General features: G+C 44.4%; 1 protein-coding gene and 1 long non-coding RNA gene across 4 annotated transcripts in view; one reads left to right on the forward strand and one right to left on the reverse strand.

The window, feature by feature from the left end:
* Positions 1–9,341, reverse strand: part of LOC149870184 (uncharacterized) — a 60,902-nt gene extending 51,561 nt beyond the window's left edge. For both annotated transcript variants that reach the window (XR_016440700.1, XR_016440699.1), the window contains exons 1-2: positions 9,240–9,341; positions 1,022–1,172 (exon numbers count right to left, since the gene is read on the reverse strand). This is a non-coding gene — a long non-coding RNA (uncharacterized LOC149870184). The remainder of the gene's footprint in view (positions 1–1,021; positions 1,173–9,239) is intronic.
* The window catches only part of PGCKA1 (PDCD10 and GCKIII kinases associated 1), an 86,043-nt gene continuing 70,294 nt past the window's right edge, over positions 8,409–24,157 (forward strand). For both annotated transcript variants that reach the window (XM_090035734.1, XM_090035737.1), the window contains exon 1: positions 8,409–8,531. The gene's annotated coding sequence lies outside the window, so the exon portion shown is untranslated. The remainder of the gene's footprint in view (positions 8,532–24,157) is intronic.

The raw sequence follows: 24,157 nt of genomic DNA on the forward strand, positions 1-24,157 counted from the left end.
GGTTCCACCCCAAGCCCCCCAGCCCTGCTGGTGCCCCTCACTCCCCACCCACAGTCCCCCAGCCCTGCCAGTGCCCCTTGCTCCCCACACCCACAGCCCCACAGCCCTGCTGGTGCCCCTCACTACCCAACCACAACCCCCTATCCTTTCTGGTGCCCCTCACACCCCACCTGTAGTCCCCAGCTCTGCCAGATGGGGCCTCCAGCTGCCAGGTCCACAGTCCCCTGCCCCCTGCAGCAGCGCCTAAGCCATGGCTGCAGCCCTGGGAGGTGGTGGCTGCTGCAGCCCAAGCAGGGAGCCCAGCTCCCCTTTCCCCACAGGCAGCATGGCCAGAGAGGAGCCAGGGGGGCGTGGTGAAGTGGCAAATGCCCACTTCAGGCTCAGGCTCCCCATCCTGCTGCTTCTCCTTGAGGCCTCCATAGCCTGTTGGGCAGGATCCAGCACAGCAGGGCAGAGTGGGACTGGGGGAAAGCTTGCTGAGCCTGTGCAGGCTCCTCACTGCCCTGGCAACATGCCCCCTGCCCACTCCAGAGCAGTGAGGGGCATAACCCTGCAGTGCTACCCCCACTGCTCTGGGGTGGGCAGAGGACACATTGCCAGGGAGTGAGGGGCTTGCAGATGTTGCAAAAAGCTTCCCTGCCCAGTCCCACTCTGCCCTGCCCTGCCCTGCCCTGCCATGCCAGGACCCACCTGCTGCGCTGCAGAGGCCCCAGAAAGACGGCAGAAGGTAGGGAGCCTGAGCCTGCAGTGGGCAGCCTACCCCTGCCCTGCACACATATCTGGGGGGCACATTACCCCCTGCCCTCCTGGGACCATGTGCAATGGTGGAGAGCTGGCCCCACCCTCCATGCCCCCCAGATGAGCCTCCCATAGTCCCATCCTGCTCCCTGCTGAGGCCCCAAGCCCCATGCACTACCCAGCTGGACAGCAGCCCCAGCCACAGCCTTAGCCCTGTCCTATCCAACTCATTCCTGTCCCTCCGTATAGCTGCCTCAATCTCTCCCCCCACCCCCCGACTTACCTGCAGGAGCTGCTCTCCAGGCTGCCTGGTGGCCATGAGCATACCTGCACATGGAGCCCCCGGCCTGACTGCCCTCCTCCTGCTCCCCACAGCCCCTTGCAGGCTGGAACTCTGCAGCCTGCAGAGAGCTCTGAGCAAAATCCATGTTTCTCTGTTGAAATAAAAAAAAAAAAAAATCCATGTTTTTCTCAGGTAAAAGGGAAAATTCACGTTTTTTTTCCTATGGGAAACATAAAAACTGGATCTCTGATCATGACCTTACACGGTCCTTTGCTCCAGTCAAGCTGTGTGGTTGGGCCAGCTGTAGCCAGTAAACAACCTGGGTCCCTTTTGAGTTGGGCCTCCAGTTTTCATTTCAGCAAGCCATATAATCCCGCCCAGACATTTTGGGGTGTGTGCATGCTGCCTGAACCCGCTGTCACTCCCTCCCCCTCCACACACCCACACAGACTCACTGTGAGCAAAGATCGGCACTCTACCACTTCTCCAGGAACAACAAAACCCCTTGCAATGCAGAAGGACCCATGCTCTCGTGCAACTCCCCACAACACAGTGAACCCAAGGAGCAGCTCATAGGACTCTCCAGTGTGGGCCCCCCATTGCTGAAAGGCCCCAGGAACTACCCATAGGGAGGCCCAAGTCCTAGACTGCCTGGGAATGGCTGAAGCCTCCCCCAAGAGGGCGCCTGTAGACTTCACTCTGGTTAATAGGCTTTAAAATTATATTTAGTATTTTCTTTGTCATTTGTTTGTTTTTATTCTCTGCAATAAATTTGGATTATGCTGCTTGTGGAGAGTGGGTTTTGTTTATTCAGGATACCCCAGCAAATTCAGTGTTGCCAAATTTTGGGTGGGGGCTTGAGCCATTGGTATAATTTAAAGGGTACCCCAAAAGGTGAACCTGGCCTTTCTTGCTGCTAACCAGTACCCAGCAGAAGAGTTACAATAATAAATAACTGCATTAGTTAGATAAAATACTTTTTTAAGACTTATTTTTGCATTGTATTTTTATAAAGCTTGTCAGGAGAGTGAAAGGACAATTCTGAAATGAATTTCTTAGTTGTCTTTGATACAAACAGCTTATTTTTCACACTTCATTGTTCAGGTAATCATACCAATATGTGGGCTAGGTCCTTCGGATACTTTAATTATTAAGGATTAGTTATTAAGAGTCACTATTAAGTATTTAGACCACAAATGTGACCCACTTTAAAGTTGTTATAATCCATTAAAGAATTTACTCAAGATTATAAATATTTTTTAAAGCATCTGAATCTCTTTCTGAAGTACTGGGTGGCTGAAGGGAGAGGTTATGGCACAGAGAGCTTCTCACCTTTAGGCTACCTTCAAGTCTCTTCCTTTGGCAGACATGGGAAGTCATTCATTTCCATTTGACTGCATTTTAATAGCTTATATGAAATGAATATTACAGTGTCTACCATTACAGGGATCGGTTTCCAAAGAGAAGCCAAAAGCTGAAATAATGTAGAAACTAATCCTTTGGTTATGATTTCTGCAGTTGGAGCCAAGCTATCCTGTTAGGCACAATGACAGGAGATTTGCCAGACAATATCTGTTCTGTGATGCAGCAGAGACCCTCACTATGCAGAACCATCATGTCGGTCTTAAAGTCACTTAAAAGCAAAGTCCTACAGCAGGAATCACATCTGGAAATGGGGGCTATTTAAGTAAGGAGGATGGGACAATGAGAAGCCAAGGCTGGAAAAGATATAGGCCTAGGAGAACGGACTGTTTGGGAATGTGTCAGGGTGGTAGCCTTAAATGCCCTGGGTGAGCCTTGCTGCAGCAGGTAAGACAAATTTGGAGAGGGATTTTACAAAAGAATTCATGTCCAGAAGAACAGACTTCCTTCCATTTTTAAAAATGGATACCAGTGTGTCAAAAGTATTATCATTCTACAGCTGTCAGCAAACATCAGCTACTACTGCTGCCAGTTATGCCCTTGGCTCCTAAGACAGAGATCTGTGATGGATAGATTGATCAAACTCTGCTTAGGAACCATATAAATATGATAGTGTGTAAAATGGAATTTCAGCTTTTTCAATCTGTTTTCTTCTTTTTAAGAACCAAGAAAATTATATGCTCATTCACGCCTATAATTAAAGACCACTATTAAGAAAAGATAGTCATGCATCAAAAGTTAGAAAACAGCATCATTAAGCCTGCTTGAGCAACATTAATTCAACCCCCTTGTGTGTATGCATTATGAAAGAATCTTTAATCTTTAATGATCAAATACTATTTTTGACACAGGACATCTGCTTCACTGAATGCACTGGATAGACATGCCCTGAGGAAGAATCTGGGAAGGTGTAATGAGGGAGATATGTAATAAACAGAGCAGGGGTTTGCAGGAAGATAAAGAAGGTTCCACAAATAAGGTAAGGTTTCCATGCAATTCAGACCTCTGGGAGACAGTCACATATTGCATGTTCTTCATTTCTGGTACCTGACTTGGGACCCTGGTGTCTAGTCACAATAAGTGTTGAGCATTCATAGTGGAAGCTGAAGTTAATGGAAACAGGACTTAGAACATATAAGGTGCTCTATATAAGGCGATGTACTCTGAGAAATCAGGCCCTAGGTCAGTCAAATCTGACACCTAAAATCCATGGGTAGTTTTAATCTAAATCTCTCTTTGCATACAGAGAAATGAGGCACAACAGAAACATAATTTCCTCACAGGAATAACTGGAAAATAAATGCCACGTTGCCTGTAAAGCTCTGAAATACTATAACATTGAATGACAAAGGAAAACCTATGAGTTTTCCATGAATCAATGTAAAACAAGGGTAATTTCATAGGGTAATAAAGACAAATTAACTGCTAGTGAAGTGCTGAGATACTATCACAAAGAGTACCGTAGAAGAGCTCATGAGAAAATACTTCTGTTTTCAGAGCAGGGTTTGAATAACATACCGTAAAAAAGACATGGGTCATACACTTAACTATAATGAGAGAACTATACACCAAACAGCTTCCCATTAGGTAGACTAAATGGGGCAAGGATTCTGCCAAAAACATGGTAAGCAAGCATGTATTTAAAGGCCATATTAGGAGGTCTATGCACAAGGTAACCAAAGGATTACACAGGTTACCTTATTTCTGGCATATCCTAATTTTTGTGTGCTTGACTTTTCAACCTTAATAACAGGCTTTAAAAACAAGGCAGTTGTGTACAGTATGGATGTTGAAAACAAAGACAAGAACACAAAAGAAAGCATGAAGGATCAGAGTGCAAACCACACATCTGTGGTTATCAGTGTGGGCAGGAAGGTCCACAATCTGGCTCTTTGGTTAGAGTTTAAATAAACAGTAATCAGTTCTTGTGTAGAGTCAGATCCACCTGCAGTTACTAAAGCTAAGCAGCTAAATAGCACCTTAATATACAGTGAGTGCATCTACACGAGATGCTTTACTTCTCATTAGACCAAATTACTGCACAGTCAGCATCACTGTCTACATGTGCAGATATTTACTGCACAGTAATTTGGTCTAATTGTGAGTAAATTTGCTACCTGTAAATACAAGCAGCAAATTTACTCTTGCTTAGTCACTGCACAGTAATGCATGTATAGACACTGACTAGGAGCAAATTTGCTGCTGGCCAGCACCACCACTAGGAAGCCACCTGTAGCTCAGTGGGGCTGGGAGCTTCTCCAGCCTCAGAGTTGTGGGTGGCTCTTTTCCTGCCTCAGCCCCTAGCCCTTAAAAGCCTGCAGGACACAGGCCTAGGCCACCTGCAGCCAACCTATGGCCACTGAGTGTCACTGCAGAGGCCCCAGGCCAGCCATAGCAGACTGCCCACACCCTGGTGCTACTCCCTGGCACCGCCTCACTGCCCAGCTGTCAGGCCTGTGCTGTTGCATTGTGCTGGGGACTGCAGGAACTTGCCAGGACCAGCATCACCCTGGCCCACCTGAAGCCAGCCTCTGCCCACCAGGTCCCACTCCAGCTGGCCCGAAGCCAGACACAGCAGTCTGCCTGGACCCCAGTGCTAGTGCCCAGGACACCCTCACCACCTGCCTGCCTGTCCCATGCCATGCACATGCACTGGACAATGTATGCTCCTGCCAAGGCCCACCAGCAGCAGGACTGCTACATGGATGCCCTGCAAGCCATCAAGGGAGCCATACTGGCATCATCCCCAGTGGCACACACTGCCTCCTGGGGCTGCAACTGGTCCCAAAAGGAGACCACAGACCTTGTTGCACTGTGGGGAGAGGCTGAGGTTGCACTGTTGGGAGAGGCAGGGTGACAGCCAGCTGGGTGTCTGTAGGGAGGGGCTGCCACATGGTGGTGACCTGCCACACCAGGTGCAAGCAGACATGCTCCAGGAGGTCTTGGAAGGTGGACCAGGTCATGTGAAGGGACTCCAGCCACTGCTCATCACCCCAAGTGTTCTGGATGAACACATGGACAGTCCCAGTGGTGGCATCCAGGAGCACATCAACGGCATCCCTGCTGGGGTCCAGGAGGCAGCAGCATGGGAACAGGAGACTTGGAACAGCACAGTGAGCCAGGCCAGGTGGCTGTGCCACACGGGGTGGGGGTCACCAGGGCTAAGACTGACCTGCACGAGGTTGCGGTCCCCACGGCAGGTGAGTGGGGTGAGCATGGTGGTGAGCAAAAGCCCAGGGCAGTGGATGTTGCTCCTGGGACCTGAGGGTGCAGCAGCCATAGATAGCAGGCAAAGGCTGTGGGGACAGAGCCAACACATGCTGCCATCATGCTCTGCTCCAGGCCAGAAAAGCATGTGATGGCCGCCATCAGAAGAAAATTCAGGCTCATTAAGGCACTCTCCCAGGTGCACATCTACACATGCATATCTGTCAGGAGCAAATTTGCACATCTGTAAGGAGCAAATGGGAGCAGTTCAGTCCAGAACCACCCCTGTCCCCCTGCCCTGCTCTGCCCCCTGCAGCAACCAGGACGAGCTCCAGGCTTCCCCAGGTGCCAGCACCAGGCTGGCAGGGGGGTCAGCTTGAACTCTAGGGAGTGGGGGGGAGCTGTCCAGGATTGGGGGATAGCTCCCAGCCATGCAGTGCTCAGGATTGCAGCCCAGCAATGTGGCACTGGCTTGGGGCGATGCCCTGTGCCTGAGCACAGGGGTAAGCAGTGCTTGAACCATGGGGAGACACATGGGGGAAGCAGTGCTGGGACTTGGAGGGAAATGTAGAGAGGAAGCAACTCTGAAAATCGGGTCGGAGAGGGGAGACACAGCAAAGTAGCACCAGTCCCTAGCACTGCATTTCCCACCTTACCCCTTGTCTCCCCTCCAGTCCCAGTGCTGCTTCCACCCCACATCTCCCGCCCACCCCCAGTCCTGGTGCTGCTCAGCTCCCCGCAGGCATGGGCAGGGAGTTTAAGCTGACTAGGGCAGGGGCGGGCAATTATTTTGGACAGAGGGCCACTTACTGAGTTTTGGCAAGCCATTGAGGGCCTCATCAGCCAGGGTCAGATAAATATTAATTTTCTAAATTTTTTAGGGACTCCACGGGCTGAATAGAATGACCTGGCAGGCTGCATCTGGCCCCCAGGCTGTATTTTGCCTACCCCTGGACTAAGGTGTGTGCTACATATGCAGCAGCAGGGCTGAGGGGACTGGGGACTAGCAAATGATGCATTAACCTAATTTAATGAGCAGTAAGTCCTGTACACATGTAAAAGCTGATGCTTTACTGGGCATTAGATTAATCGAATGTGCATAAAGCATTTCATGTTAATGCACCCACTGTCTATCTAAAACACAATAGTAAAATAGTCACAGGAGTTAAAACAGGTGTGGGTACTGGCTATCTGACAGACTCCAGTGATTTTTCACTTCTTTATCAGAGCATCCCGGTCAGATCCTCCCAGATAGTTTAATGTAAGCTTTTTAATAATTTTTATTATCATTTAAAAGCTTCCTCATTCTTGCAATTAAAAGTTTCCTCATTCTTGCAATCTATTTTCAGGAGTACTAAAGACTTGGGAAGAGGAAAACTGTCAAGGACATCTGCTACAGAAGCTCTTTGAACTGGGGAGTCTGAAAGTTCAATTATGTTCAGCCTCTGAACAACATATTTCCTGTGTTTAAGTCAAGGACATCCAAAGTATTTTTTTTTGTTAGTTTATTTATGGGTCTAGGCTTTGATTATGTAGCTATGGAAAGGAAAAGTGATGCTAGGTGGCGCAGTTGTTTTATCCACTGCCTTTCCAAACGGAGCTCACAAATGCAGTCTATTGGGCTCACAAGTGAAACAACTCTTGTTCTTAAATTTTTATAATCCCACTGAGCACACCATGATGGGACAAATCTTGAGCAGAAGTCAGTAGATTGCTTGTACAAGCAGGATTTAGCTCTTTGTGTTTTAGCATGATTGCCATTCTTTTCTCACAGGGCTACAATCTACGTACATACTAGATCAGTAGGGAGTTCACAGAGTTGGGTAATCCAACGTACAGCTACTTATAGCTATAGATGTATTTGAAAAGACAGAAGCAGTCTTCCAGGACCATACCTAGTATTATAAGCCTTATTGTCATAAGCCTTAAATTTGAAAGACAAAGAAAGAATTGGTTAGAATATTCTTTATTATTTATATTAATATGAATCTTGTCAGATTAGACAAATACAAGGTCTTGGACCCACACCCATGAAACAAGGGAATGGTTCTGTTTGATGCAGCCAGCTCTTCCCAAGATTCAGTTTACAATCTCCAGGTTCATCAAGGGACAGTATTATAGGACCTGAATAGGGAAAACTGATCTGACTGGCTGTTAGCAGGTATCTCCTAAAATCTCTGGTCTGGTACTCCCTCCCAGTTGAAGGGGGGTGAGCGAGGGCTCTCCTTTCATACCACACTTGAAAATACCTCACCCAGAAGACAGTTGTTCTAGGACAGTCAATAACTTTTATGCACAACCGTGATATCATACCTGTAAGTACTTATTTTAGATGCAAGTCCTCTGAGCAGCACCACCTAGCACACCAGTCTACACTTAAGTACTAGGCCAAAGTACCTGAACAGAGAGACAGAATTTTTAGCAACCTTGTTCAGCCCAATTTCTGACTTGGGGGGGAATTTTAAATGTAGAATATGAAATTGCAATAATATTATATCAGCTGGCTTGGAATTGCTTTCTTTAAGTGCCTGTTTCAGCAAAGGAATCATTTGGTACATTTTCTTTTCTTTTCTTTGTTTTTTTTTACCCTGACCAGAAAACAAAGAGGTTTGTCAAGTTTTTTTTCCAGCTTGCAGGTAAAGGGTTACAGATTCTAGGAAGTTTTAAATGCAAACTTTAAAGGATTTTATTTTCATCTACAGTCACATGATACCTTAATACCCAATGACACTAACAACAGTGTCTCATTAAGAGGTCATGCAAACTCTCAGGCTAAACAAGGCATTCTTACATATTTAACATTCAAATGCAGAAGCCAGACTGAGGCATGGAAGATTCTAATCAGAAGAGCTGCACTTCCTGACCAACCCAAAAGTCTCAGGTAGGGAAAGTTCTTGTTCCTTTATGTCTGTCTACGTTCCTGATGTTAACTATATTTTCAAGATAAAGTGTTTACCAGGCTTTTGATCTTTTAGTTTTTAGATTAATGTTTCTAATAGTTTCAGCTGGAAAACATTTGAACTCCGTCTTTAATGTTGCACCTGTTGCAGAGGCACTATGTTTTCTGAATAAAAATATTTACAGTCCACTTAATGGAAAAGCACAGTGGAGCAGATCAATTTAATTAAAAAAAAAGTCTGACCACCTAAAGCTAAAATTAATTTTAGTTATCCTTGTTGCTAAACCATTCTCGTTGGGTCTTTTGGCGGGGTTGGGAGGGAAGAAAAACAAAAGTTGATGCACTCCTTATGCCTGAAAAAAGGAGTCTGAGCATTTCTGACTTTTTATGCTATGAACTGCATATATCATTTTGGTGAATATGTATTTTAATGGATGTGGTTTCCCAAGATTCCAGTTTCCCAATTCCCATCTCCTAAAAAACTGGTTAATTCCTCAAAAACTTGCAAGTTAAATACAAAGCAGGTGAAGTTGGAAACCTCACAATTCCAAAAAAGGAACAAAATATAGAAACAATGGGAGTGGGGGAACAGTTAAGACCACAGCTCTTATTAAAATCTGGGAAGTCAGGTATATATTTTTTATCAAGGCATATTCAGCAACACATAAAATGGCATAAGGCACCACTTACCTTAGTAGTATTAAGGGGGTCATGTTTTCATTATTGCTGCAGAATTTCTATGTACTGTGTCAGACAACAACTAGACCTCTTCCACATATGAAGACCTCTTTCTACACTTTATTTTTTTCTTTCAACAACATAATTGTTTTAGACAAGACACTATCAACTCACCATTGTATTCTCTTTGCAGGAATGTAGTACCCAGACTTGTTTGACAACTCTCCCCCCTAGTTTATCAAAAGATTGCCCCCTTGGGAATTTCTCCTACTTAAAGCAACAAGCAGCATTTGTTGATTTTCTCAAAATGCTATCCTTCTGAGGAAGAAAGGATGGTTGCTGGGAAGCCCCTTCCTTCAGTTTATTATATAACTATATCTTCTTGTCCTAACTACTATTAAGAGAGAGAAGCAGAAGATAATCATAATAATAATGTGTCATACTTAATTGTGCTCTTCAGCCAGCTGTCAAAGTGCTGTCCAAAGAAAACTACCATTACCCACATTTAATAAATGAGAAATCTTTGAGCTCCCCCAAGCTTATCAACTGCATTTTCAAAAGTGGACACAAACTTGATCTTGCTTCAATTTATGGATTTCTAATTTGAGACATCTTAGGCCTAATATTCAGAAAGGCAGAAGAAAAATCAGTCCCAGAATGTGTTAAGTTGGATTTCCAGAAAACTTGTCAAAATAGGGTCCACTTTTAAATTCTGGCTAGAAGCAACTACCATAAACCTACATAACAACTCTGGGGCAAAGGCAGAAATGGAGTTCAGCCAGCCAGGCATTCCCACTCTGCATCCTGGATTAAGCCCTCAGAAGCACAGTGCAGCTGCTTCGCTACCCAGATTGTCAGGGTAATGGGTATTCAGTTTGAGACGCTTACTTGTAGATACTTGTTAAAGCTGGACTCGAGGCAGTTGCTGTGCACTGTCCTATAGTTACATATTAACACTGTTCCAATGTGGTTGATTAGCACACAAAATTACTGTTTAGAATGAAAATAGGGCAGTGAGGACTTATCAGTCTGAAGGTATATTAACCTTTCAAGAAGGATGGGGTGATTTGCAGACCAGGGACTTCGAGGACCCCCACTACTCCTATATGTCTGCTCCTGTAATCTGATACCCAAGCAAAACTTCAGGAGTAGACCCCAAACTTCAGACTCCCCTCAAGGCTCCTGCTGTCTGCAATGGACTTAGGATCAATTAAGTATGTAGAAATGAAAAAAAAAACCAACCTGAAAGTGGAAATCGATTTTTGTCATCAAATAGCTGTCTTACTTAATAACATGCATTTCAATATTTCCAGATAAGATCAGCCAAATTACAGAATTTGTTGCTTTCACATAAATATTTGTAAAACACCAGTGCAGCCAGCAATTTTGCAGAGATTTGTTTGTGAAGAATAAAATAATCTTTTTTTAGCTGTCAGTACCAAAAAACAGGGGCCTTTAGTTTGGCTTCAGTATGAGTTGGCATGATGATTGTTTAAATGAAATTCTAGTTACCTTAAAGTAGTGGTATATGTTTTATTCAAATATCATTCTGTGAACATTACCTTATAACAGCCAGGATGTTATCTTGAGCCAGATCCTAGCTAGTATGAATGGGCACAGCTTCACAGATTTCAGAAAATTTTAAATTAGATGAATATCTAAAATATTTATGGATTAGATTACTGTCAGCCCCATCAGAAGAAAGAAGCATTCAGCTGTGCATCTCATCTAGCATCTGAGAATGTGCTTATTTTTCTGTTACTGCTGTGCTACCTATTGTTAGCAGTAGTATAATCACAGTAACGAGAAGCCCCAGTCATAAGCCAAGAGCCCATTGTTCTAGGCCCCATACAAACACAGAACAAAAGATGAGAACTTCAGCTAATATAAGTACATCAGTCACAGTAGGTCAGGTTTTGTTGACAACTTCTTTGATGTAAAATTAGAGTCGGACCATTGGTTTCAGAGGAAATACTTTAAATATATACTACTATAGGTAAGAATAGAATTTGAACCAAAGTTCTTAAGATCAATGCAGAAAACATTTTATGCAATACATAGTGCATAGTCCATGATCCATGGGAGGGGAATGTACCAACGCTAAGACTGGCAGCCATCCCACTGTAAATGGAATGGAAAAGGAGTACTGCATCTTTAAATACCAACCACAGTATGTTATGACTCTTGCATTTTAAGTAATGTTTGTACAGATTGGGTGGGTCATGGAAAACCAATATTTAGCAGCTCAGTAGTTAAATCTGCTACATGTTTAATTGTGTAACACGTTCTTAGCGAGTTTGAGAGGTATTGTATCCAATATTTGCACTGGATAGTCAATATAGGCTTTCCATGGCCTCAGTCATAAAACATACAGAACTTTACTTTAAAAAAGAAAGAGTCTGAACTTGCATTGAGAAAAAATACAGCAATCACATTAATTTCTAAGAGCCCAATAGAAATTATATATAAATACCCGGCTTCCTTGTTAGAGGTTCAGCTGTTCCTTATACCAGTAATTTAACAATACTTATGGTAATCAGCATTGCTTTGATTATTGCATTTTGATTATGACATACTCTTGCCAGTAATGTTAACATGGAGTCAGCTGCAGAGATGACTCATGGGGCTTCCCTGGTAGGTACAAATAGACCAAATACTTCCTTCTGGTTCAAAGGCAGAGAGAAATTCTTGGAAATTAATGAAACATAGCCAAACTCTAGAGAAGGGTCTAACAGACAGACACATAATCAATCTGACCCTCAAATAGTTAAAACATTATTTTTCCTGTCTTGTTTTTACGGTAATAGAGTTGTCTGGGGACCGCATTATTATAAATGTGAGTCAGTCATGGGCCTAGAAGGCGCATTGGGCTAGTGTAGTTAAGACGCTCCAGCTTCCGCTGCCAAAGACAAACAAGGAAGCAAAGTGGCTAGTACTCCAGTCATCTCTGACTACCTGGACCAAACAATTAGATATTTACTTACAGCTGGACTGACAGAGGATAACCTTCAGCACACATCAACAGCAATACTACATCTTGATTGTAAAAATGAAGCAAAATCCCTTTACCGTTCTGTGGCCACACTTTTTGTGTATGAACAAGTGTTTGCTGCACCTTTACTTCACTTTACTTTTAGCCACCTAGACTGCAAACAAGCATGTGCAGTTCCAGAAGCAGTGTGTGCAAATGTTCACTGCTCCTGGGAGCATGTTGAAAGCCTGGTGTTAGTAACTCAGGGTGGAAGGAAGGGCAGGCAGGTTGCAGGGAGGGTTGTGGGTCCAGGGGGTGGGGAGGTTCGCAGAATTAGGGTGGGGGTAGCATGTCCATGGGACAATTTGCTGGTTAGGAGGCTTGGGGGGGCTAAAAGTAGTTCAGCCAGAAGGGGCATTGGCGACATGTAGGGGGTGCACGCACACCCCCTGAGATTGGCCGTGACCCCCCCCACCCAGTCTTTAGACTTCTCATCTAAACAAATGGCTTCTCCAGCAGCACAGTGCCATGTAATCCCATCCAGGAGTGTCGGGTCAATACTGACTGACAAGCAAAGGAGTCCTACTTTCTGAATTATGAGCACCCCATCAAGGAGCAAAAAGTTTTGTTCAATCCAGCAGTGACCTGCTCAGTTTAGGAGAATAAATGAGAATACAGCCCAATAGTACTGTGTATAGTAGCAGGCAGTGCCAGTAAACTGAGAGTGGTTAATTGTTACTGTACTATAGAACTCAAATACTGGAAATCAGGAGAAAGAACCAGAGAGAACAGGATTGAAACATGAAGCGTTACATGTTTTTATTGCTCTAAGGTCTATGTCTAAATAGCAAAAAGAGAGAATTGGAGGAAGGATGGAGAAAATATGTCATGATGTTACTACGGATAGTAACAATCTCTCCGTGGTTCCAGTGAATAGCTCTCATTTGGATGTGTGATGGAATTTATATTTTGTTCTGGACTGCTCATATTGCCTGAGGAAGTATGAACTAAATGCTTCTTTTGCAGTTAACGATAGAAAGCAGACAGACAAAATCCAAACAGCTTCTCTTTTTATCTGACCTTTTTTCTCCTTCAGTCTTTATCCAGCAGCTTATTTAACTCCCCATTCCTTATTCAAGTCATAAATGTCCAATGTAGAGCCACAGATGCTTTCTGGTGATAAAAACTGTTTATAGTTCCATGCTCCGTTGTAAATTCACATGCAACCTCTTCTGGTGATTCAGAAGGAAAATTAAAAATATAGAACTCCCCAAACTGTTCTTTAATATCACCCTCCACTTTGGAATAATTTCCATTCTCTAAAAAGAGAGCTGGATTTTGACTGAATATGGCCACTTAAGATGTGATTAACTGGTATAGCAGAAGTGCAATTGTTGGGATCACATATCAGATATCACTGAGCCCTCAATTTAACATCTGTAAATGGCCTTAGACTAGTCTGAGTTAGCTTATGGCACATAAATAGGTCCAATTCCCAACCATAACAATCAACTAACTCCTACTAACTTCTATGTTTGCCAGTTAAATCTTGTAGTGAGAGAATAAGACCCTAAGGCTAGGGACAGAACTTACACACAAAGTGGTATAAATGATCAGAAACTGGTTTAAACCTGTAACAGAACATTCAGTGCACATAAGCCAGTTTCAAACTGGCCCAAACTGGTTTGAGATAAACCCAGTTGAATGTAGTATCATGCTTAACTGATTTGGCTCAAAACGGTTTATGTAATGTCTGTCCCAGACCCCTTCCTGGTTTAAGTTAAACCAGAGTCCCCCAGCACCCCAACATGCTTTCTGCTGCTTTCTGACTAGACTCTGCTCCAGCCCAGCCAGGCTGGCCCCGCCCTCCTGTTCCCCAGCCAGAGCACAAACAGGCAGGTTGGGAGTCTAGCCAGAGAGGGGTTTAATTTCCCCCTCCCTGTGCCACCAGCAGGGACCTGAGCATTACCAGCATTTACCAGCATTATGGTTATAGGTTAGGGGCTGACCCTCTCAGCAGCACACAGGCAGAGAGGGATCTTGGAGTCATGATTGACTCCAGGATGAATATGAGTCGCCAATGCGACAAAGCAATAGGCAGAGCCAACCGCACCCTGTCCTGCATCAACAGGGGCATCACTAACAGGTCCAGAGAGGTCTTGCTCCCCCTCTATGCGGCGCTGGTCAGGCCACAGCTGGAGTACTGTGTCCAGTTCTGGGCGCCGCACTTCAAGAGGGACGCGGAGAACCTGGAGAGGGTCCAGAGGAGGGCCACTCATATGGTTGAGGGCCTTCATGGCCAGCCCTATGAGGAGAGGCTGAGGAACCTGAATCTCTTCAGTCTCTGAAAGAGGAGACTGAGGGGGGATCTTGTGGCTGCCTATAACCTTATCAGGGGCCACCAGCAGGGACTCGGGGAAAGTCTGTTCACCAGGGCCCCCCTTGAAGTCAACAGGAACAATGGCTGAGGGAGGATAGGTTTAGGTTGGATATTAGGAAGAACTACTTCACTGTAAGGGTAGCCAGAGCCTGGAATAGGCTTTCCAGAGAGGTGGTGCTCTCACCTTCCCTGGAGATCTTCAAGAGGAGACTGGATAGGCACCTGGCTGGGGGTTGGGCTAGATGATCTGTCCAGGTCCCTTCTGACTCATTGATTCTATGATTCAAGCTGCAGCAGTAGGGCACCATGACCCCTGAGGCAGAGTGGGGCAGGGAGGAGGGTTGGTCTTCTGTCCACCCCCGACTAGCAGCTGGGTCTGTCCACTGTTGCCACCACACTCACCCCCTGAGGTTAAATAAGCCCTCTGCTATCCCCTCCACAGAGGCCCCAGGGAAGGGGAATAACCCCTGTCTCTGCCCATCCAACCCCAAGGGGTCCTGCCAGCTAGCATCTGGCCCTGCCCCAACCCTGCCTCTGCAGTGGGAGGGGGCAGGGCCTTTGATGGGGGCAGTAGTCCCTGGGCACTGTGCTGCAAGGTTGGCAGAGCTGCGGCGGGCTGCGCACAGCAGCACCAGGGTCCAGAGAGTGCCAGAGTCCGCTTCTGACACCAATGTCTACATCATTAATGAAGATGTTAAATAGTATAGGCCCTAGGACAGAGCCTTGAGGGACCCCACTGGTCACAGCACACCGTGACAATTGACTTCCGTCAACCACCACCCTCTGGATCCTACCACGGAGCCAGTTCCCCAGCCAGCAGATCGTGGTGGGGCTGAGGCCACAGTTGGCCAGCTTTGCCAAGAGGTGATAATGGGATACCAGATTGAAAGCTTTTTTAAAGTCAAGATATATGACATCAATCTCTTCTCTCTTGTCCAGGTTATAGTCACCTGGTTGTAAAAGGAAATAAAATTGGTAAAGCAGGGCCTACCCACAACAAACCCGTGCTGGCTATCCCTCAGGATGTTGCCATCAGCCAGTCTGTTAAGGATGGCCTCTATGATAATTTTTTCTAAGACCTTCCCTGGGATAGAGGTCAGGCTGATGGGCCTGTAGTTTGCTGGATCCATTTTCCTCCCTTTCTTGAAGATAGGCACCACATTGGCCTTCTTCCAGTCCTGAGGCACTTCACCAGAGCACCAGGAGTTCTTGAAGATCCATGCCAGGGGATGGGCTATGATGCTAGCCAACTCCTTGAGTACCCTGGGGTGTAAACTGTCAGGGCCAGCTGACTTGAAGTTATCCAGCCTCTCAAGGTGTTCCTTCATGAGGTCAGCATTGATGGAGGGTAAGGGATCTCCCTCATCCAGTCCTCCCTGTCCCATAGTGGGCAGGGGGGTCCCATGGAACTGGTGAAAAACCAACACAAAGTACCCATTTAGCAAGTTTGCTTTTTCCTGGGCATCAGTTGTCAGTTGTCCCATCTGGTTTAGCAGGATCCAGTGTTGCCCTTGCTTTTCCTCCGGCTCCCCACATATCTGAAAAAGGACTTTTTATTGCCCTTGCTGCTCAAAGCTAGTTGGAGTTCAGTTGCAGCCTTGGCTTTCCTGGTTTGCTTTCTGCAGGTCTGGACCAGTGCAGAGTATTCCTATTCAGTCTATTTTGTCTACTGAAATCCTATCTAAGATATTTTTGCCAGGAACTTTCATAGGAACAGGATACAGCCTAACCCCATACATCTATATGGACTTTCTGATGTAATTGCTTACCAAAATGAGGATGAAAATAAGAGAGCTAGCATAGAAAACATGGTATTACATACACTTTCACCCCAAGACTTTAGCATCACCCTATGGACTCATTGTATCCCCCCCTTTCTTTTGCCATCCAATCCTGTTTCGCCATTGCTGGACGATACTTAAAAGGGACAGGTGATATTTTTATAAGGTATGACACCATTCTTTGGTAAACTATTGATTCCCACTGTACTCACTGATGGGATCCTTAGTTGCTTTGATGAGTCGTTGCTAAACCATCAAACTGTCACAGTCCTCATCCACAAACAAGCCCTAGGTACTAGCCCCTGTGACAGCCCATTTTCTCATTTTATGACATAGTATCTCCTGCTGTAAGGATGGCTGTTCACCTTGGGAAGCATACAGCTGCATCGCTTCCTCAGCAGTGTCTTTGGAGCTAAAGTACCTTGTCCTCCTGATGGCCATCTATAAATTTATCAGGGGTGATGAACAGGATCTGGGGGGAACGTTTGTTCACCAGAGCGCCCCAAGGGATGACAAGGTTGAATGGTCATAAACTACTGCAAGACCGTTTCAGGCTGGACGTAAGGAAGAATTTCTTTACTGTCCGAGCCCCCAAGGTCTGGAACAGCCTGCCATTGGAGGTGGTTCAAGCACCTACATTGAACACCTTCAAGAGTAAATTGGATGCTTATCTTGCTGAGATCCTATGACCCCAGCTGACTTCCTGCCCTTTGGGCAGGGGGCTTGACTCGATGATCTTCCGAGGTCCCTTCCAGCCCTAACGTCTATGAAATCTATGAAATGCCTGAGCTCTCTGCATGAATATGGGGACAGAGAATCAACTATGATCCCATACACATATTCATTTTGGACTGCCAACACACTTTCACGGCATTTCTCATCCTGCAGCTGCATTCACCAGCACAGTGCTTCTTGCCCAGGGGGATGCCGTGGGTAGCCTAACCGTAATGCAGTTTTCTACCATCAGGATTGAATTCAGTACGGATGTATCAACATACATCTGCTATCTTTACACCTTGTGTGCTTCCTAGCAAATCAGTGCTGCCATGTATTTAGTGCAGTTTCTTTCCCCAGAGAAAATATTATCAGCTCCTACTCCTCTGTCATCTGGGAAATGAATATGAACCTGATTGTGATCTGATTCATACACCTTTAAGTCCAATGATTTCAAAGGAGCTACTCTACTGATATACTGAGATCAGTATGAGACCCTGTAGATTTCAGGTTTTTGAAGCACAATGAATGCCCTGCACCTTTATAACTCAGTGGAAAAAGAGGCTACTGTGTCATCAATAAACTGAAGAAGCCTTTGTTGATGTCCTTTATGCAGGTTTTCCTGCTCTGGGTGGGGCATGGAAAAAACAATATTTACCTGCTGTGTAGCTCTACTGTGTGTATTTGTTTTGTATTATCTGTTCTCATGTGAATTTAGCAGATGTCTCATGAACTGATATCAGCCCTGGACTTCCAAGTTGTCTACTAAACAGCAGGCTAGGGGTGAACGGGCAACATCTGGGCATGTAAGATATACAGTGGAATTCCAGCCATTGATTCACAGGCAAAAATCTCTAGAGAATAAAATACTGCAAGATTCTCATTTGCATTTCAAGTGAAGCAAAAGCTAAAATACCAATCCCCAAGCAGAGAGCCCCTAAGGCAGAAGAAGGTCACATGAAATTTCTGTTCTTAAATTATTTTGAATTCAAAACATTTGGAAACACTTTTCACTTCACTGAATAAAATCAGATTGCTAGAGGGTTGGTCTTTATTTACCAATAAATGTTAGAAAAAGCAAATACAATTCCAATAGTTTGGCAAAGAATATACATACAAAAGAACAGCAACCCTGATAGATTACATCTGTTTGTTGTACAATTTAAGCACAGAATTGTCAAACAAATGTAATTGTTAAAGTAGGTGTCTTTGAATCTGATACTGCTCCCAGTGAGATTAAGGACAAAATTTACACCAACTTCAACAAGAGGCACAAATGCTCATTTCTGAAAATCAGGTAATTTATTAGGAGCCATACATAGTTCATCAATTCTGAAAAAAATATTTAGGCTCATAAGTAGATGACTTTAGAAGTCACAGGTTTTAATATGTCTTGTTTATCATTTAATAATAAAAGTAGGTTTTTAATTTTTCATTCTCTTTTTTTTTTCCTAAACCATAGTACATATAAATATTCTTCTCTTTTGGTGTCCAACGAACTTGTCAATTTGCATTTGGATTGCAGTGAGTGAGCATTTCTAAATTTACAATGCAGAGTGAGACCGAGCACCAATTAATCAGATTTGTGTTAACTTAGCTTTAAGTATTGATTCAAAAATTACACAGTAAATTAATAAATGTCCACTGAATCAGAAATAATTTTAATGTATACATAGAATAATTCCCCTGTGTATGTGTATAACCTGTTTTAACAAGCACAGGGCAAATCAACATATGACAGAGCAAAGCATTTCACCAGCACTGCTGCAGTTGTGCTGCATTCACTTTATCAGATTAGAGTATATGCGCAGGCCAAGACTTACTCTAAACTGAGATGGTCTAAACACAGAGCATGGCAATTTAAGTCTCCCAAAAACATATTTTTTTACTGAAAAAATAAACAAATCAGTTTTCATGTCTTCAGCATTTTAACTAGAAGTTTTATCTTATTTTACTTTTTGGTTCAAAATTTCCCAACCTAAAAAGCAGCGAGTCTTTGATGTAAAGGTATAAGATCCTCCAAGGCAGTGGTGCTCAACCCCCAAAGATCCAGCCTGCAGAGCTGTGTCCATCCAGCTGGTGGGGGCGGAGGGGCTCCCCAAGGATCCAGAAATTTGGGGGTGAAGTGGTAGCAGTGTTAATTGCCACCCCTCTGCTGTTAAATTTCCAGACCTGTGGGGAGCCCTTCAAGGTAAATAATGTGACCTTGCATGCTAGATTGAATTGGTGGGCAACTGGGCCAGCAAACAAGGTTACTCCATGGCAGGATCACACCTACGGACTGACCCCACTCAATAACACCACATAGGATCCAGTCCACACTGACCCCATGCCACTCATCTGACCTGCAGTGTTGGAAGGTTTGGCACCAGTGCTCTAAGGCAGGGCCAGCAGCCTACAGCCAGTAGGCCAGATCCAGCTTACTGAGCCATGGGTTCAGGAGCATTTGGCAATGGGGGTATTCTCCATGCACTGTACCACAGTTGGGTGCCCTAGGCTTCAATGGAGGGTGACTCTCCTTACTCTGCACCCCTTTTGGGCAGCATGGTCTTTCACCACACTGGATGGTGGGGAAAAGCAGTGGTGGCAGCTGGTTTTAATGCCCAGATGCGTCAGACCTAAATTGAGTCATTCCAGCCCCTACCTTTCCCCCCGCCAGAAAACATTACGGCCCCCTGCTCTAAGGTGCTGGTCCAAATCCCCAAATCCCGAATGCTCCATGTGAATAATCCCTCTGATACAGACCTTTTCTATCTGTAGATCTGAGAAAACTTTACTGAGGAGCTAAATATAATTATGGGGGAAAAAAATTAAAAACTAAGGCAAAGAGAATTGAAGGGATTTTCCCAAGGTCACCCAGCATACCTGTAGCAGAATGAGGAATAAAAGCCCAGATTTCCTAAATGCCCGACCAATGCTGCAGCCTCCAGACTAAACTGTCTCTTTGTACAAAAAGAAATTTCAGTTCAGTGTCAACAGCATTCTTATCCTGAAAGGGGGCACTGCTGTTGCCAATAAAGAGTCCTTCCAGGCACTGGGAATATGCCATATCAAAGAGCAACCTGAACTACATTATTTACAGCTAAGGTATGAAACATTTTGAGCAAAGGGAAATATCAACACAATATTTACTAGTATACAGTATCACAAGCTACTTCACTATAATCAGAGTCCCCTATGTCATACTGAACTGTGCAATTTTGGTTGATAACTTTAGTGAATGCAACCCATTCTTCTGTGGAAGTAAAAATGGATTAGCTAGCTGGCTTCAATTCAGACAGCACTAAGTATCTTAAAGGAACAAATACTTTTCTATAGCTTTTAAGCATTGTTCCAATTTGAGACTAAAAAAAGACTGTAAATATAATCAAGATAAGAAATCAAGTACATTACAATTCAATAACAGAAATGTACCTGTATTTCACTGCCATCTTACTATTACAATACCTTAGCCACATGTGGATTGTTTTCAGTAATGGTTAAGACTATAGATTTGCCTTCATACTTAAGGAATAATTACTCTAATTGCAACATAAAAAACCTCTTATTCTTACTCTCTTTGTCATTGTGGCCAATCATTCTCTTACTCAGTCCTCATCAGTCAAATGCCTGCCAAGAAAATTGCTTTAAATAGTCAATTGGGAAAGTTCACAGATACTATAAACTACTACAGATCAATGCTTTACACATTGAGTTAAATGCTGTATAAAAAATGTACCCCAGAGACTGAGCCAAAAAGACAAGTAGACTAGAAGAAAAATAATACATATGATGGAGTTGTTATGGAACCTTTTATGTTGTGGGGCCTTTCCTTGGAAGACTTCATATACAGTATTAGGCAATTTTACTGTTTTCTATATCATGAGGTTAACAACAATTGTCTCTACTGCAGTCTCCTAATGCCTGAAGAAAGGTGTTTGTGCCCAAAAGCTTGCAAAGAACTTTTTCCCAGCTATTTAGTTAGTCTAATAAAAGATATCACATATACCCAAAGAACCATGCCTGACTATATCCCCGAAGTGTTTTATGAACATTGGGAAAGTAAATCCCCCACCCCCAATTCCCCTGGGATATGCAATTACACTCTGCAATTATACTCTGCTTCTCCTCCTACAAAATGTTCACATCACAGCCAAAAGACAAAGAACTAAGGAAGAAATGTGTTGTAATTTATTCCTCACATTTATTACATGAAATCAGACTCAGGAAGAAAACAGAAGAGACACAGCAGTCTACAAAATAATGTATTTGAGTTGATATAACAGACATACATAGAATCCTGCTGGAAACGTGAAGTAGAAATAAATTTTAAAATGGCAAAGTATACAGAAATGGAATGTTTTAATATGTCTGGAGGAAAAATGTCTTGCTCAAAGCACTGGCTGGCTGTCACACTCCCCAACCCCAACTCTTTTTCCCACACAGCTGAAATAGAGAAAGGTAGCTGTGTAGAAACACTGTTGCAACATTATCAGAAAGGGGAAAGCAACAACAGAAAGGACAGAGCTGCATGTTTACATCAAGTAAAATGTTCTTTGCTTTTACCTTGAATGTTTGATCCTTCTTAAATGTCCTGGGGGGGGGGGGGCGGTCTATTAGCATATCAACAATCCCCCAGCCAGGTTGCAAAATAGTCCCAGCAAAGGGCTTGATCCAACTCCCACCATCTTTATATTGACTAAAACATCACATTCTAAAGACCTAATGTACCAAGGTGTGGAGTCCTGGCTTCAGTGCGAGTTGAGAGCAACCAGTACCTTGCAGTATCTTTCTTCACATACTTAACAGTGGGCACATCTACAAGTTCATTAATGTGCCATAATTACAGTGCATTAAGTTTAGTACCTGTAATAGCAGGTACTAACTTAATGTACCAGAGTCAACACTACTGTGCATTAGCGCAGATGGATGCTTTTGTTAATAAGCATTAGACTAAGTGTACTGCGCATTAGCACAGTTTTTGGCAGCTGTGCTAATGCACAGTAAGATTAGTCTTCTCCACATTAAGTGTCTCTTGTAGATGCACCCAGCATCACCATGTTGCTCCTTAAACATCTTAAACACAGCTCTCTGCCAATACCAAGTCAAGCCTTTCAAGTGAGAGAAGGATCGTCCAAAAAATATAAACATAGACTAGTTCTAACCTTTGTTCTAACAGTGTCCAAGTCTGAGTCTCTACATAAGCTGTTATTTAACTCAGAAGTTCTCTTTGTAATCCTAAGAATACCAACAAGGATAAGAAATCACATACATTTATTTTGATATTTTCTGTTCCAGTCTCTGCTCTCCATTCTAATGCAGTTGGAAGGGACAAGTCTGTGTTTTTTTCTAAGTAGAGTGAAACGTAACTGGGTTTCAAGCTGGAGGGAAGCTCAGATGCACAAAGTATCTTGCTTACTTAGAAGTCTCTTTTCCATTGACTTCTTCCAACCCAACCCTTCCATTGCTACTTTTCCCTCAAATGTTGCACAAAGAATACAACTTCTTTGCAACATTTTGATTGTTAAAAGTATTCTAGCAATCATAAACTTGGAGAAAGCAGGTGACAATGTATGCTGGTTTCTTTCAGCCCTGCCAAGAAAGGTTCTTTCTTAGCTAAGTGACAAGTTTGTATGTTTACTGGGTTCTCCTTACAGGATCACCAAATGCAACAAAAACAAACCAAGAATAGAGCCCCTGAAAACGTTAGGCTTTTATAAACAGGTTGTATGAGCTCATCATTCTGTTTACATTCCAGCTTGCAATTTGAAACTCTTTTAAGTGTTTTTCCAACCTGCCAACCACGTGAATGTCATCTGACCATCTTTCTGTAAGTTCAAAAATACCAAGGAAGATAGCAGTAAACTCATGTTCTCTGTGCACATCCACAGGTACACCCGACTGCACAGTTGTTACTGTGCAGTCATTTAGCACTTGCTTTAGTGTTACCCTGCTGTGGAGTTTTTTACTCTGTAGCAGCACACATGTAGATGCCGACCTGGCTGGCTAGAGCATGTGGGTGCTTCCGTGCAGGGGCTGCCCGCCAGCTAGCCCTGTGCTGAAGCATCCTTGTGCCCCAGTCAGCTCCTCTGTAGCACACTGAGCTAGGTCTTGCCCCAGCTCAGCTCAATGTGCTGTAGTCCAGGTGCACACATAAATGGTGTGCCTGGGTTCTTCCTGGGAGCAATAAGCACCAGGGTTTATTGTTGTGCATTAATGGCATGTGTAAACACACCCACAGTAGAATAAAGTTGAGAGCTTCTCTGAAGTGAGGTGACTACAGATAATCCAGGAGGTATGCACTAGGCTTGTGCAAAGCAGCAAGTATTCAAGTTGGCTGATTTGGAGGAACAGTGATTTGATTTAGTGATTCGAATCACTGTCCCGATTCGATCCAGCTGATTTGGATTTGGAGCTAGAGCTGACAAATCAGGCCAAATCTCCTCTGAATCAAACACGCAGTGGCAGCAATGGTGGTGGTGAGTGCCTGCCCACCCCACTATGTATGCCCTGCCTGGCCCCAGCATCCCAGCACTTTCCAAAAAAAAAAAAAGAAATAGAGAAAAGCCCTGCACTCACCAGCTGCTGCAGTGGCTATCCGGACCTCTGGGGGCTCATGGCAGAGCCCCCCATACACACAGCAGGGGGAAGTGCGGATCATCCCCCCCTCCACATGGCTGCTGTTGTATCACGAGGGTGTAGCGCAGCTCGGCAGGGTAGCGCTGGGTGGCACTGTCCAAAAGCTGAGGCCACTCAGGCTGAGTGCTGCTGGGCCCTGGGTGACTGATGGACCTGCCCCAGCTCCAGGACTATGCACAGTGCCCTGCTGAGCCATGCTGCACCTGCACAATATGACAGCTGCCACACAGGTGCCAGGCAGGGGGGACAATCCCTGCTGCCCAGCGCTGCATGGGGGGACTCTGCCACAAGCCCCCAGAGGCCCTGACTGCCACTGCTGCAGCCAGTGAGTGTGGAGCTTTAAAAAAAAACAAAGCTCCACACTCACCGGCTGCCACAGCAGCAATCAGGGCCTCTGGGAGCTCATGCCAGAGGTCCCCCCATGCAGCACAGGGCAGCAGGGGGCAGTGAGGATCATTCCCCCCAT

Source organism: Crocodylus siamensis, chromosome 2, assembly GCF_052110815.1.
Source record: "Crocodylus siamensis isolate JL-2025a chromosome 2, ASM5211081v1, whole genome shotgun sequence".
In the NCBI taxonomy this organism is placed as follows: Eukaryota; Metazoa; Chordata; order Crocodylia; family Crocodylidae; genus Crocodylus; species Crocodylus siamensis.